This window comes from Lynx rufus, unplaced genomic scaffold (genome assembly GCF_022079265.1).
Source record: "Lynx rufus isolate CCGP_SWC_20201006 ecotype Redwood Valley unplaced genomic scaffold, mLynRuf1.p SCAF_5, whole genome shotgun sequence".
NCBI lineage: Eukaryota > Metazoa > Chordata > Mammalia > Carnivora > Felidae > Lynx > Lynx rufus.
In genome coordinates this window covers 52,796,257-52,809,484 of record NW_025814867.1, presented here as the reverse complement: position 1 = coordinate 52,809,484, position 13,228 = coordinate 52,796,257, and positions in this window count along the sequence as shown.

Sequence of the window (13,228 nt, the reverse complement as noted above, 5' to 3'; positions counted from 1 at the left end):
CCAATAGGGAGTCACTAGTCATGCCTTTAACCTGTTCAGTTCTTTTGGTAGTAGTGGTTCTGATGTTCTTTAAATAGTTAGACTTTTGAATAGAAAATTATAAGATACTTAGACCTGTTAACCAGACTTTCCATCTAGCTATAAAATACAGTTATTTGCGCGCACGCGCACACACACACACACAACACAGATACAGTATTTGCAAGTGGTTAATTATAGATAGATAGATAGATAGATAGATATAAGTGTGTTTTCCATCACAAATGTCATCTGGCTTAATAGGTGAGAATAATGATAACATCTGTTACCATCATACAAATAAAGAATACAAATGAAACAATATTCATAAAATTCTCCCAACATGTTCTAGCTATACTGCAGTATAATATTATCCACATTTTCATTCTCTCCCAACAGTTATCTGATCTCAATTATGAGAAGCTGACAGAGAAAGACAAGATTTAACAAAAGATAAATATATACACAAGTAAAATGATGTTTAATATCTGTTCATTTTGAATGCTAGAGTTATATTTATCAATGTAGTCTCTGTTGATTCTCAGACACTCTAATACTAGGTCTGCCTATAAAATAATGACAGGCCTGTTCTCATTAGAGGTGTCAGTCTCATGGGTTTTTTTTTTTAATCATCATATATCTTATAGTATCAGAAGAGAATGCTATAATAATGACAAGGTAAGAACATAATTAAAAAACTAAAAAGATCAGGTAGGATAAATACACTGCAAATACACTTAATTTCCACCACACATGAGTATATTTCAGTTTCTGTTAAATTAGACCAGAAGGAAAAAGAATGCATACAGACTGTGGTTCTGTTATATCACAGCAAAGCCACTTCAAATATAAAATGGAAGGATTCTCGAAGGGAAAAAGAATCATTTCCTCTTGCTTTTAGAAAAAGATAGTCCCTGAATGCTGTATCAGGATATTTTCCATCATATCCCTGCCAGACCAAATCACTGAAACATTCCAGTGTTTCAGAAAAATCAGCTCCCCACAGGTTTAAAAAGAAGAGCTCACTGACTCCACTATTCCAGCTGCTGGGCAAGGTGGCCTGAGGCCAGGGTGGCTGCCTCCACAAAACATTTAAAAACAATCCTACTTGTAAAGTATTCTTTATCTGCTCAAGTTCATTTTCTGTACCATTTTCTTGTATCCATACAGTCCAGCCCTATTCCTGGTGAACAAGGCAGCACCACCCTTGGCGGCAGGTCCTGACTAGAGGAGCTAAAAACTATGTGAAAGAATATAAAAAACAACTCATTCCTTAATTTTGTTCCAGGGGCAGAAGTCAGATACCCTTGATGGAAAGATAAGCTTTTCCATGAAAATTATTCCTCTTGCAGGAATATTCACTCAATTTTAATCTTTTAATTGCACAAAAAAAAAAAAAGGCTGAAAGGATAACTTTCTGTGGTGAGTGGAATGAATTCAGAATTCGTATTTATCACTTATATTCATGCACATGAAAATTATCTGGAAGCAATACATTAAATTCTGAATTCATTCAAATCTTTTGTTGCACCTTTTTCAAAAAAGGTGCCACAATTCAGTTATTTCAGTACCTTTGCTTATTAAGAGCCATTCTGGGTTAGAGGAAAAGCATAAACACTTGCTGACTAAAAACGATGCACTTAGTACTAGTCTTTATGGGGATATAAGAAAAGAAAAGTATGAGGGCCTTCCCGCTCCCCTTAATGAGCCTACAGAAGATGGAGAATAAAATGCAACCAGATATTGCTAACTCCCAGGCCTAGTCAGTCTAGCCTAATGGCCTAATTAATCAGTGTGTTCCATCCTCCCCAACGCTAGTGATTGGCTTAAAGTCAAGCACATGACCAAAGTATGGCCAAATTGAAGCCCATCTGGAACTCTGGCTATGAGGCTTTTAATTAGGGTTGCCAAGATGGCAGACTCATTCATGTATGCATTCAGCAAATCTTTGTTAGATACCTACCCTGTCAGGTACCCTAGTAGATGGCAGATGTAAGCCACACAGGAATACAAAAGAGAGGGAAGAAGGAAGACAGATGGTTGGAGCATCTGCATTCAGTCATGCCTAAAGTCAGATCAACCCCTGTACTTTTTAGTTATATGAGTCAATCAACCTCTTTTTAGTTTAAGGCAATTTGAGTTGAGTTTCTGTCTATTGCAACCAACAGTCCTAACCAGAATCCCACTCTCAACCCCAGAGTCTAGGACTGGTAACTAGAGTAAAATCTCACCTTTTTATACTGGGGCCTTGCCTGCTCCCAGTTATGATCATAGACACAAGCTAGTTGCCTTGTGGCCAACAGCCATGTGGCCCATTCCTCATCCATTCCTAGCATTTCTATACCTAATTTGTAGTGACTCTCCAACTCTAACTTATACTGGTCCCAAAAACTTGGAGGTAATCTACTTCCAACTCCAACTTAAACTGATTTTTGTTCCTATACACTGCCAGGGCATCTCCTCCTGGAGATGGAGATGGAGATTGCATATCCAATGCAAGAATGCTAAGTTATTGCCCCTGACCAAGAATCAACCAGCCTCTGGTTAAATACTTCCAGAGACAAGAAGCTCACTACCTCAAGCACCATGTGTCCCAATGAAGGACAGCTTCTATATCTGAGAAGTGTCATTATAATATCAAATAAAAATTTCTCTTCCTGAAACTTCCTTTGCTTCATGCTATTTCTGCTAAGCAGAGCAACAAAGAATAAGCTCCTTCCCTGTCTACTTGTCAGCTCTTCAAATATTTGAAGATAATTACCATGTCTCCCTTTAGTGTGTGTTTTTCTATAGTTCCTTCAGCTATTTCTTAAAATACATGACTTCCAGATCCACTGATATCCTGATTCCCCTTGTCTAGGTACACTCTGGTTTGTCAACATTCCTTTTAAAATGTTATCCCTCCCACCTATCCCACCCCTGAATGACCCTTGTGGTGGTCTGAAAGGCCCAGAAAACCATGGTCAAATCACTTCGAAAGGGCTGAACATTGCATTTATGACAACGAATCCTATTTCACTGGCTCTTTTTCTTCTAGCAAATATACCACATGCTTAACAATTTCAGTACCATTCCTAACACATCCAGAAAGTCTGTGGCCCTGAAGTACCTGATAATCAAAAGCCTCCAGAATTTTTGCACAAGAATCTGCTGCATTGAGGATCTTTCTTTTCCTTTACTGTTTTGGGTAAGGGATAGTTTGGTCTTTGTCTATTTTTTTTAGCCCACCCTCCAAAGCAGGACCCTAGCAGAGTTGTTCATCACTATAAAGCCAGTACCTGGAACAGTGTCTAGCACATGGTAGGGATTCAATAAGAGCCAGTGAACTAAACAAATCTCAATTTAGGAATCTCCATCTATTGCTGTTTACTTAATTTTTGAATCAGCCTTGAAATTCAGTTAGTTGAGGTCATTTGCAGTCTAAACTCAGCATTAGTTATACTTCTTAATTCATGTTCCCTCTAAATTTAATAAGTCTGCTTTGTTTAGCTTTACCTAAGATACTGATGAAAACACTGGACAGGCTGGAGCCAAAGTCAGAGCACTTTATTTTAGAACTCAGCAAGAGACACCAGTCAAGGGGACACTGAGCCATTAGCCATACCTAGTGCTGAAAGAGCTAACCCAGGTGAGATTCCATCATCTCACTCTTGGAAAACTTTTAAAAAAATGCTTTAATAACAAAACACAGTAGTTAGTAGGTTGCATCTTATGAAATTATTCTTTTTTCTAAGACAAATATCTCCCAGCATCACCAATTTCATGCAATCCAACCTAACTGAAAGCACCTCTAATAGCTAGGTAATGTTTTGTTTAAGTCATCAAGACTCTCCTTAGAAAATCTATACTGGTTCTATTCTACCATGTCCAGAATCTACCATTTTCCACCTCAGAAACCAAGGTATTTGCCCAAGTCTTCTCCAATTAACAGTTTACCTGTGCAGGTTCCTTCTTCACTTAGGATGCCACTTTCTTGAACCTAGAGACCACGCCCTATTTAATGTAACTGAGAGGTGATCTATGAGTGCACATGTGTATCTTGGGCTCTCCTTGTGCTAGTGTTTTACCATTTATCGCCTGAAGACGATCATCTCTACAGAGACCTGTATACACACATAAGCGTTCCCCAAAGTATCCCTATTCCTCCTGAAGTAGGAAATGGCATTTTACAGTGCCTCATATTATGAATATTAAGGCATTTCTATAACTGAGTAGCAAGTTGATCATTTATTTACATTATTATGATATGCCTCCCTCTACCCTATAAGAGTCAAATGACCACAACGCTACTAAGCCAAAAGAAAGAAATTTCTTAAGAAAGAATTATATGTGACAAATATTATTAAGCACAGGTCCAAAGCTATTGAATATATGATTCTGAAATCAATGCACCAACACGTGGAATTATTTGAAAGTTATAATATACATTATGGCCAGAGATTATATAGACATTTACCTGGAAAATATTAGGATAAAAATTAAGTGTAGAAAACTGTCTCTATATGATTATCATTTTCAAAATCAATAGAGGCTGATTACTAAAGCTATATGCCATAGTATTCTAATGTGATCCTGGTTCTTAAAAATATAAATGGGTTTCTAAAGTGTCACATCCTGTGCATGACATGTCATAGAATTCATTTTCCTAATCTTCTTAGTGAGAGTGGTGAGAGATGAAGAGTGAAGGGGAAAAAATTCCAGTAATGCAACATCACCAATGTTTGCTATTTTTAAATACATGGAAGTATCTTAGAAAGCAAGCCAGACCTAAGCTTTAATCAGGTAAAATATCAAATAAGTATTAGTATCTATTATTAAATTAGAGGAAAGAAGAGAAACCAATGATTTTAAAATTATCTCAAAGTTTATTCTTAAAAAAGAATTATCTCAAGTTTATTCTTAAAAAAGACCTTAGGCCAGGGTGCCTGGGTGGCTCCCCTGGAGCCAGCTTAACCAGCTGACTCTTGGTTTCAGCTCAGGTCATAATCTCATGGTTCATGAGTTCCGGCCCCATATTGGAGTATGTGCTGACAGTGTGGAGCCTGTTTGGGATTCTCTCTCTCCTCTCTCTCTGCCCTCCCATGCATGCTCTCTCTCTCTTTCTCTCAAAAAAAATAAATATTTAAAAAAAGACCTTGGGCACATAAACCTTAGCAAAAAATATTTCAAATGAACCATTTTAAGTAAGCTATTCCCTCAAATGGGGAGCCTGTCTGAACTGTAAAAGCTTCTAGCACATAATTTTAAAGGTTGCTTTTCCTCCCAGGAACTTAATGCTGTGCCCCCTGTACCTGCAGAAACAGGCTTCTGGACAATGCTTGCACAGGCTGCTAAACTGTCAATTATTTGTCAGGTTTTCTAGTTTGTGGTTTCTCCAAAGCTCTTTGCTTCTTGCCCACTTTGAGCCATGTCCTTATGTCCTTGCTCATTAGCAGTAACAGTGTACATTCAGAAAGGGAAGGATCACCCTCAAGCCAAGCTATCTAGGTGTAATTTGTAGAACTAGTAAAATGGGCAATGGGGCAGTTTTCAACTGGACTGAGGGATCAAGTGTGGATTTGAGGTTTTCCTTAACTCGGCAACATTTTGGAGCATCTTGCTCACCTTAAATTGGTCAGATTTTATGTTTGAAATGTCTACACTCACTATTGCTTTGTCTTTTCAGATAGTCAGGAAACACGTTTGGTCTATTGTCCTAAGTAACTTTTCAAAGGCAACTTGTTGACAGGATTTGCAGTTAGAGCAAAGGTGACGACAAGTCGACCTTTGCTGGCTACAAAGACCTTTGTCATAATAATCAGATGCTTTCTGGTCTGTAAAAGAATGATTCTTTTGGCTTTCATTTTATTGTTTCTAATATCAGGTCTAGGTCATTATAAATATTATTCTGTAAGTCTGCAAAGAACGAGGGTTTGAGCGATGATGCCCTTGAAATGGCCCAGACCTTCATTTCAGCTAGAAAAGTCAGGCAAATGTCTTCTCCTGTTGCTGTATCTTTTAGAGTAAATGTTTACCATGCTATTGATAAATTAAACAATAAAACCTAGTTTCAGATAAAAATGTTAATCCTTATATACTTCCTAGTTATTTAAGTTTGTGATGGAATTTGCCTCAAAAGAGACCATGAGTTCTCACTATAAAAACTCCCCTAAGTTTTCTCCAAGAGACTGTGGCCATTTATTAGAATGTCTGTACACTGGGGAAAAAAGGAAATACCCAAATATTTCAAAGATTACTAAACACTGGCTCTGAGCTGACACTAATTTCTAAAAAAACAACAATATCACTATGAGCTATGGAGGGGTTCACAGTGCTCACATGATAGATGGAGTCTTACATTATTTGCAAATTACAGTGGGCCCATCTGGTCTATGGACCTAGCTTGCAGTTATTCCCCAATTTCTGAATGTGTAATTGGAATAGACACATTTGGCAACTGGAAGTATATCTCTATGGAGTGAAAGCTATTGGAACTTCCCCTCCCTACCAAGGCAGTAAACCTGGGGAAATTTCAGAAATTAATGCCACCACCAAAGCTGTGAAAGAAGCAAGGATGGTTGTACCTATCACATGTGCATTTAACTCACCAATTTGGCCTGTGCAGAAATCAGATCGATTCTGGAGAATGACTGTGGAGTATCACAATCTTAATCAAGTAGTGACAATAAATGCAGATGCTGACCTAGATGTAGTATCTTTACTAAGCAAATAAATAGCCTTTGTCTTGTGGTATGTAACAAATGCCTTTCTTTCCATAGTAATGTGCAAAGACCATCAGAAATAGTTTGTTTTGGGGCACCTGGGTGGCTCAGTTGGTTAACTGTCTGACTCTTGGTTTCAACTCAGGTCATGATCTCTCGGTTCAGGAGTTCAAGCCCCACACTAGGCTCTGTACTGACCACATGCAGCCTGTTTGGGATTCTCTCTCCCCCTCTCTCTCTCTGCCCCTCCCCCCGCTCACTCTATCTTTCAAAATAAATAAATAAATAAACTTAAAAAAAAGAAATTGTTTTTCTTCAAAGGGAAGATAAGTATATCTTCACTGTCTTGCTTCAGAGCAACTATAGATTTCTTATCTATTTAAATTTGTGATGGAATTTGCCTCAAAAGAGACCCTAAGTTCTCACTATAAATACCTCTCCAAGTCTTCCCCTGAAGACATGTGGCCATTGACGAGAGTGAGTGTCCGCACACTAGAAAAGAGGAAATACCCAATCAATTTTCTTGCTCTCTTCATAATATAATATCCAGAGATCTTAATTGTCTTGATGTTCCACTAACTTCACACTTTACTGACAAGATTATACTGATGGGATCTAATGAGCAGGAAGGAACAAGTACTTAATGTCTTGGTATAACATATGGACAATAAAACCCTAAAAATTTTAAAACTCCTCCCCACCATCTCAGTGAAGGTTTTAGGGGTTTAATAGTCTGGAACAAGTTGAGATATATACTCCGAGATCAAAAATAAGATCTTGCACTTCATACCACCTACCACCAAATAAAAGTCACAATGACTGGAGGCCTTTAATTTTGGAAGCAACACACATGTGAGTGTGCTACTTCAGCTCCTCTAGAGAGCCATGCACAAGTTTACCAATTTCAAGTGGGGACCAGAGCAAGAAAAGACACTGCAGTAAGTTCAGGCTGCAGTACAAGCCTCTCTACCACTTGACCTTTATTATCCAGCCAATTCAATGACACTTGAAATCTCCAAGGCAAACAGGGATGTTGTTTAGAACTTCTGACAAGTACCAACAGGGACTCAAAATGCAGACCACTAGGATTATGGAGAAAATGTATGCCCTTTTCTGTGGATAACTATTATCCTTTTGAGAAACATCTTCTGGTTTGCTACTGGGCCTTGACAGAGACTGAACTCCCAACCATGGGAAAGCAGGTGACCATGAGGCCTGAGCTTCTCATGATGAACTCAGTGCTAGCTAGTCACAGGTTATACACGTGCAGTAGACAATCTACCTGTCATAAAACAAAAATGAAGCAACTTTGGAAGGTCTGAAAAAGTTGTGCTGAGAAAGGCAGTCTCATGTGCACAATCTTTTGACCCCACCTTAGCCAAGTCAGAATAGGCCTTGGGTCCAGAACATGTCCTTCTCAAGAGATAAAGAGCTCATGCAGCCTGTGCTGGGCTTATTGCCTTATATGGTAATATCTTTTCCTGTTTTAGGCTCAGTGTGTGTTCCTTTGTTCTCCTTAAGTGTGTGCATCAACAGCCCAAAGGCATAGTCCTAGCTTTCAGTATTTCAGATTCCATGGTGACTGGGGAGAAGTCCTTGTGCTAAGGCATGACAGAGGTGCGCATAAGCCAACTGCCCTTCATTGGCTGCCAGAGGGCACCCACTAGTGATGAGAGACCAAAGCACATTACTAGAATTCATCTTGCTCTGTCTCTTCTTTATGTAAGAAAAGCACTGTTCCATCCAGTATGTGACAATGTCATGTCTTCCTTGGTGATTCCAATGCTAAGATATACTGGGGTAGAACTATTTGAGTTCCATTCCTGGTGGCTAGAGTTTGTAATGATCTTTGCTATCATCCATGTAGTTGGAGTCTTCTCCTGGCATTGGTTAACACTGCAGTGTTCTACTCCACAAGCTGTATTAACAAGTCACTCAGACTCCTTCAACACGTTTCTAGTTGCGATGCCTCCAATCCATGGCTCAATCCATGGCTTCTCAATCCATGGCTTCCTATGACCAGTGACTGAGAAAGATACTTGTGTTCCACAAGAGTCCCCATATTTATCTGCTGCAGAGGAAATGCTTAGTAATCAGATGGCAAAATAATGCCAGTCATTCTCTTTCCTCAGTCACCCAGTGCTTTCTCACTGGGCCCATCAATAAAGTGACTCTGGAGGCTGTGCTTATGCTCAACAATATAGACCTTACCTAGAAATGACCAGGCTAAGTGTAACTAATCTGTCAATAGTTGAGATCAGCACTGATCCCCAGTTAAGGCACCATTTCCAGGAGTACAGACCCCCACCACGTGGCAAGTTGATTATATGGAACTCCACCCAACATGGATGGAACACAGATTCATTATCACTGCAATAGACACCTATTCTGGCTATGTAAGGATTTGCCTGCCCTGCTGAAGGGGAAGTGGAGATCACCATCCATAAACCCAAAGAATGTGTTATACATAGTCATAGCAATCTCCATACCGTTGCTTCTGATCAATGAACTTATTCCACAGGGAAGTATAGCAATGGGTTTTTCCCATAAAATAAACTGGCTAGTTGAAAGGTGGAATGATTTACTGAAGACTCAGTTATGACACCAGTTAGGACCCTGCACATGGAAGTGGCTCCACCTATTATTATAGCTAATCAATCACTCTCAGAATTGTTGCTTCCTGTCCTGGCAACCTGAGCTCTGCTAGTTTAGAGGTCTTAGTTCACAAGGGGGCAATGCTTCAATCAGGGGGCACAACAATGGTTCCACTGGATTGGAAAATGAAATTGGCCATTTTAGACCTATGCCCTGAACCAACAAGCAGGGAGAAGAAGAAAAAAAAAAGACTATGCTTCTGGCTGGAGTAATTGATCCCAATTACCAAGGGGAAATTAGGCTGTTGGTACAAATGAGAGCAAAAAGAACTATTTCTGGAACACAGGAGATTCTTTGCAGTGTCTCTCAGTGTTTCCAAAAACAACAGTAAAAGTTTAATGTAAAATCATAGCAACCAAAAAAAAAAAAAAAATGAAGGAGAACTGAGGAGCCAGACCCTTGGGGAGATGTGGGTTACTCTATCAGATAAGAAACCCCAACCAGTTGAGGTTCCAACAGAAAGTAACAGGAAAGGTAGTAGAAAAAAGAAACCACTGATATCAAATACAAGCCTTCTGACCATTTAGAGAAACAAGGTCTATAGTATGTTTGCATATTTTCTCTTTGCTTGCTATATATATGTGTATATCTACATATGCTAACAATTTTCTCCTTCTACCTCCTTCTCGTCTTTATTTTATATACAAGTTGTTAGAGGTTAACTTTACAATTTCATTTGTAAGTAACAAAATATGCTGTGGGTCTTTGACAGAATGATGACTAATTAATATAGCCAACAATAGATACAATGACTGTTGGGACTGTGTGTCCCCTCATTTTGGGAAAAGGATAAAATCTTCTTCCCTTGCAAGAAGGATTTGTTCATTGTTGTACAGAAATTCAAATGTGTGTAGAAGAGCGTATATGGAAGCTAAGTAACCAAAGGCCTACACTGTGGCAATTATCAACATATTGCCTGAGGGGCAGATCCACCCTTTATTGCCTCCTCTATGGTACTGAGATGTGTAAATATTTCTCCTTTGCCAGCTGGAATGATAGGCTAAGTCACCTGATGGTGCTGGAGGTACACTGCAGAAGGAAGGAATTCCTATTCTAGCCTGGTGCGCTCCTCTCATGAAGGTCCTGCAGCATACATTGTCTCACCAGCATCCACTCCTGCACCATAAGCAGCTTCTCCAGCACCCAGCTCCTGGAACATACAGCATCTGGCAGTTCCCAGTGGCCAAAAGCTTCCCTCAACAGTATCCCTACAGGCAGCTTCACAGTGGCAAGGCATCTGTCCATGAATGGCTTTCCCCAACCTCCTCTTGGGTGACCTAAGGCAAGTTCCAAGATATGGTCCCTTCCTATGGATGCTTTCCTGAACCCCCAAGGGCAGATTTCCAGTGCATTCTGCCAGCACAGTACCTCAGTGACTTTAGCATCCATTAGCCATGGTCATTCCCTCTCCAACGAAGTCTGTATCTCAGCTCTTGGGCTAGATGGGCACCCTCCTTGGGTATTCTACCTCAATCCTAGATATAGTGATTACCCCTAGAACTGCTATTCCCAAATTTTTCAGAGTTCTATTTACTTCTTATTAACCAATTCCTCACTGCTCCAATCCTCTGTTATAGTTGTTAATTCTTTATATGAAACTTGTCCTTTTCAAATTACTGTATGGTTTCTGACTCCTGGGTTGGTTGACCCTGCAAATCCAGCCAGGCACACACAAATGCCTTATCTTTGGAGGACATGTTCATCATACTTTTTAGTATGTTAAAGAATACAACCTATTTTTGGATTAAAAATGTGCTAATCCTTATATTTTTCCAAACTATTTGATTCTGCTCATAGAACATCAATATTTGTAACATTTCATTCATACACGAAAGCTATAGATGGAAAACTAAGGGGCTATAATTGATATTTCTGTTCTCACCCCTAGTCATTTCTGTTTCTTAGGGGTTAAAATACTATACTTCTTTTTCAACTTCCAACTACCAAGCCTTTTTTTTTTTTCTTCAAAAGGCTTTATCCCTTGTCTGTATAGTGAGTTTATGAAGCTTAATTAGAGAAAACTTAATTAGTTCCATTATCTAAGCCACAGTAGGAATTACCGGAAAATAATATTTGAAATACTGTGCATTTTATTTTTTCTTTATACATTTTTAGTAAATTTGTAAAACTTTCCAAATTAATCCTTGAGTTAGCTGGCTTGTGACTTCTAACCTCATGGGGTGCCTGGGTGGCTCAGTTGATTAAGCCTCCAACTCTTGATTTCAGCTCAGGTTATGATCTCATGATTGTGAGATCCAGCCGTGAAAGGGTCTCTCCCTCTCCCTCTGCCCCTTCCCAGCTCATGTGCACGTGTGCACACAAGGCCTCTCTCTCTCTCTCTCAAAATAAATAAACATTAAAAAAAACACAATGAGTGTCTACTCTGAAAGAATGAGATCATTCAGAAGTCAGAGTTACCATTTTTTCTTTTTTGTTAATGCATTACTATCAGTTTTATAATTTTCTATTATAATTCATTAAAATGAGACTTGTCATAAAGATGGCCTCACAGCCCAAAGAACAGGATACTGATTAGATACTCATTTAATTTTGTTTCTCATCACTTCCAGAGACTCAACTTCCCTCTGAAAGAAGTCAAGCAGTGTGGAGTAAACTGGTGTGTTTATCAGTAGGTTGAATTTTCTAATTATTTAGTTACTTGGAGTGGGGTTATCAAATTGAATGATATATGGTTTTGATCCCTGTCTACTGTAAATTTTCATATTAGAGTAAATTTTAAATGGTATAAGGCAAATATCTCAAAATACTACTCTGCAAGCATTTTTGGTGCCCTCATCCTCCAACTGATGTTCACATCTTTATCAGCTCCATATACTCCTTTAAAAGGGAACAAGCATTCCATGAGCCTCTAGCAAGAGACAGGCACTTAATCCTCACAGAAAACCTATTACTGACCCCATTTGATAGATGAGAACGCTAGACAGGGGAGCTAAGTCATTTGATCAGCATCAATTAGCTAGTAAGCAGTTGAGCTAGAATTTGAATCTTGGCCTTCATGGTCAAGTCCCAATAACTCTAGCACCATGAAAAACAAATCAGAACAGAAAAAAAGGAGCAATAATCCAAAAATAATACCCTGACTCTAAAAATGAGATCTGCTTCAATTCAACTGCTCAACATTTGTCTGTTTGTACTAAAGTAACCTCTTGTGATGACATCAAACCTTTTGTCCCAGAAATTCTGCTTTAAAGAATCCATGTAAGGGGCGCCTGGGTGGCGCAGTCGGTTAAGCGTCCGACTTCAGCCAGGTCACGATCTCGCGGTCTGTGAGTTCGAGCCCCGCGTCAGGCTCTGGGCTGATGGCTCGGAGCCTGGAGCCTGTTTCCGATTCTGTGTCTCCTTTTCTCTCTGCCCCTCCCCCGTTCATGCTCTGTCTCTCTCTGTCCCAAAAATAAATAAACGTTGAAAAAAAAAAAAAAAAAAAGAATCCATGTAAGGGGCGCCTGGGTGGCGCAGTCGGTTAAGCTTCCGACTTCAGCCAGGTCACGATCTCGCGGTCCGTGAGTTCGAGCCCCGCGTCAGGCTCTGGGCTGATGGCTCGGAGCCTGGAGCCTGTTTCCGATTCTGTGTCTCCCTCTCTCTCTGCCCCTCCCCCATTCATGCTCTGTCTCTCTCTGTCCCAAAAATAAATAAACAACGTTGAAAAAAAAATTAAAAAAAAAAACAAAAGAATCCATGTAAGAGAAGTCTATAAGGTTGCAGTCAAATGTTTGTGCATCAAAAACATGGGCAAACCCCACATGTCTATATAGGTTGAATAAGTTACAGCCCAGACCCAAAATCAGTTATTACATAATTAAAAACACATTTTTCTACAAGTTTCAATGAAATGG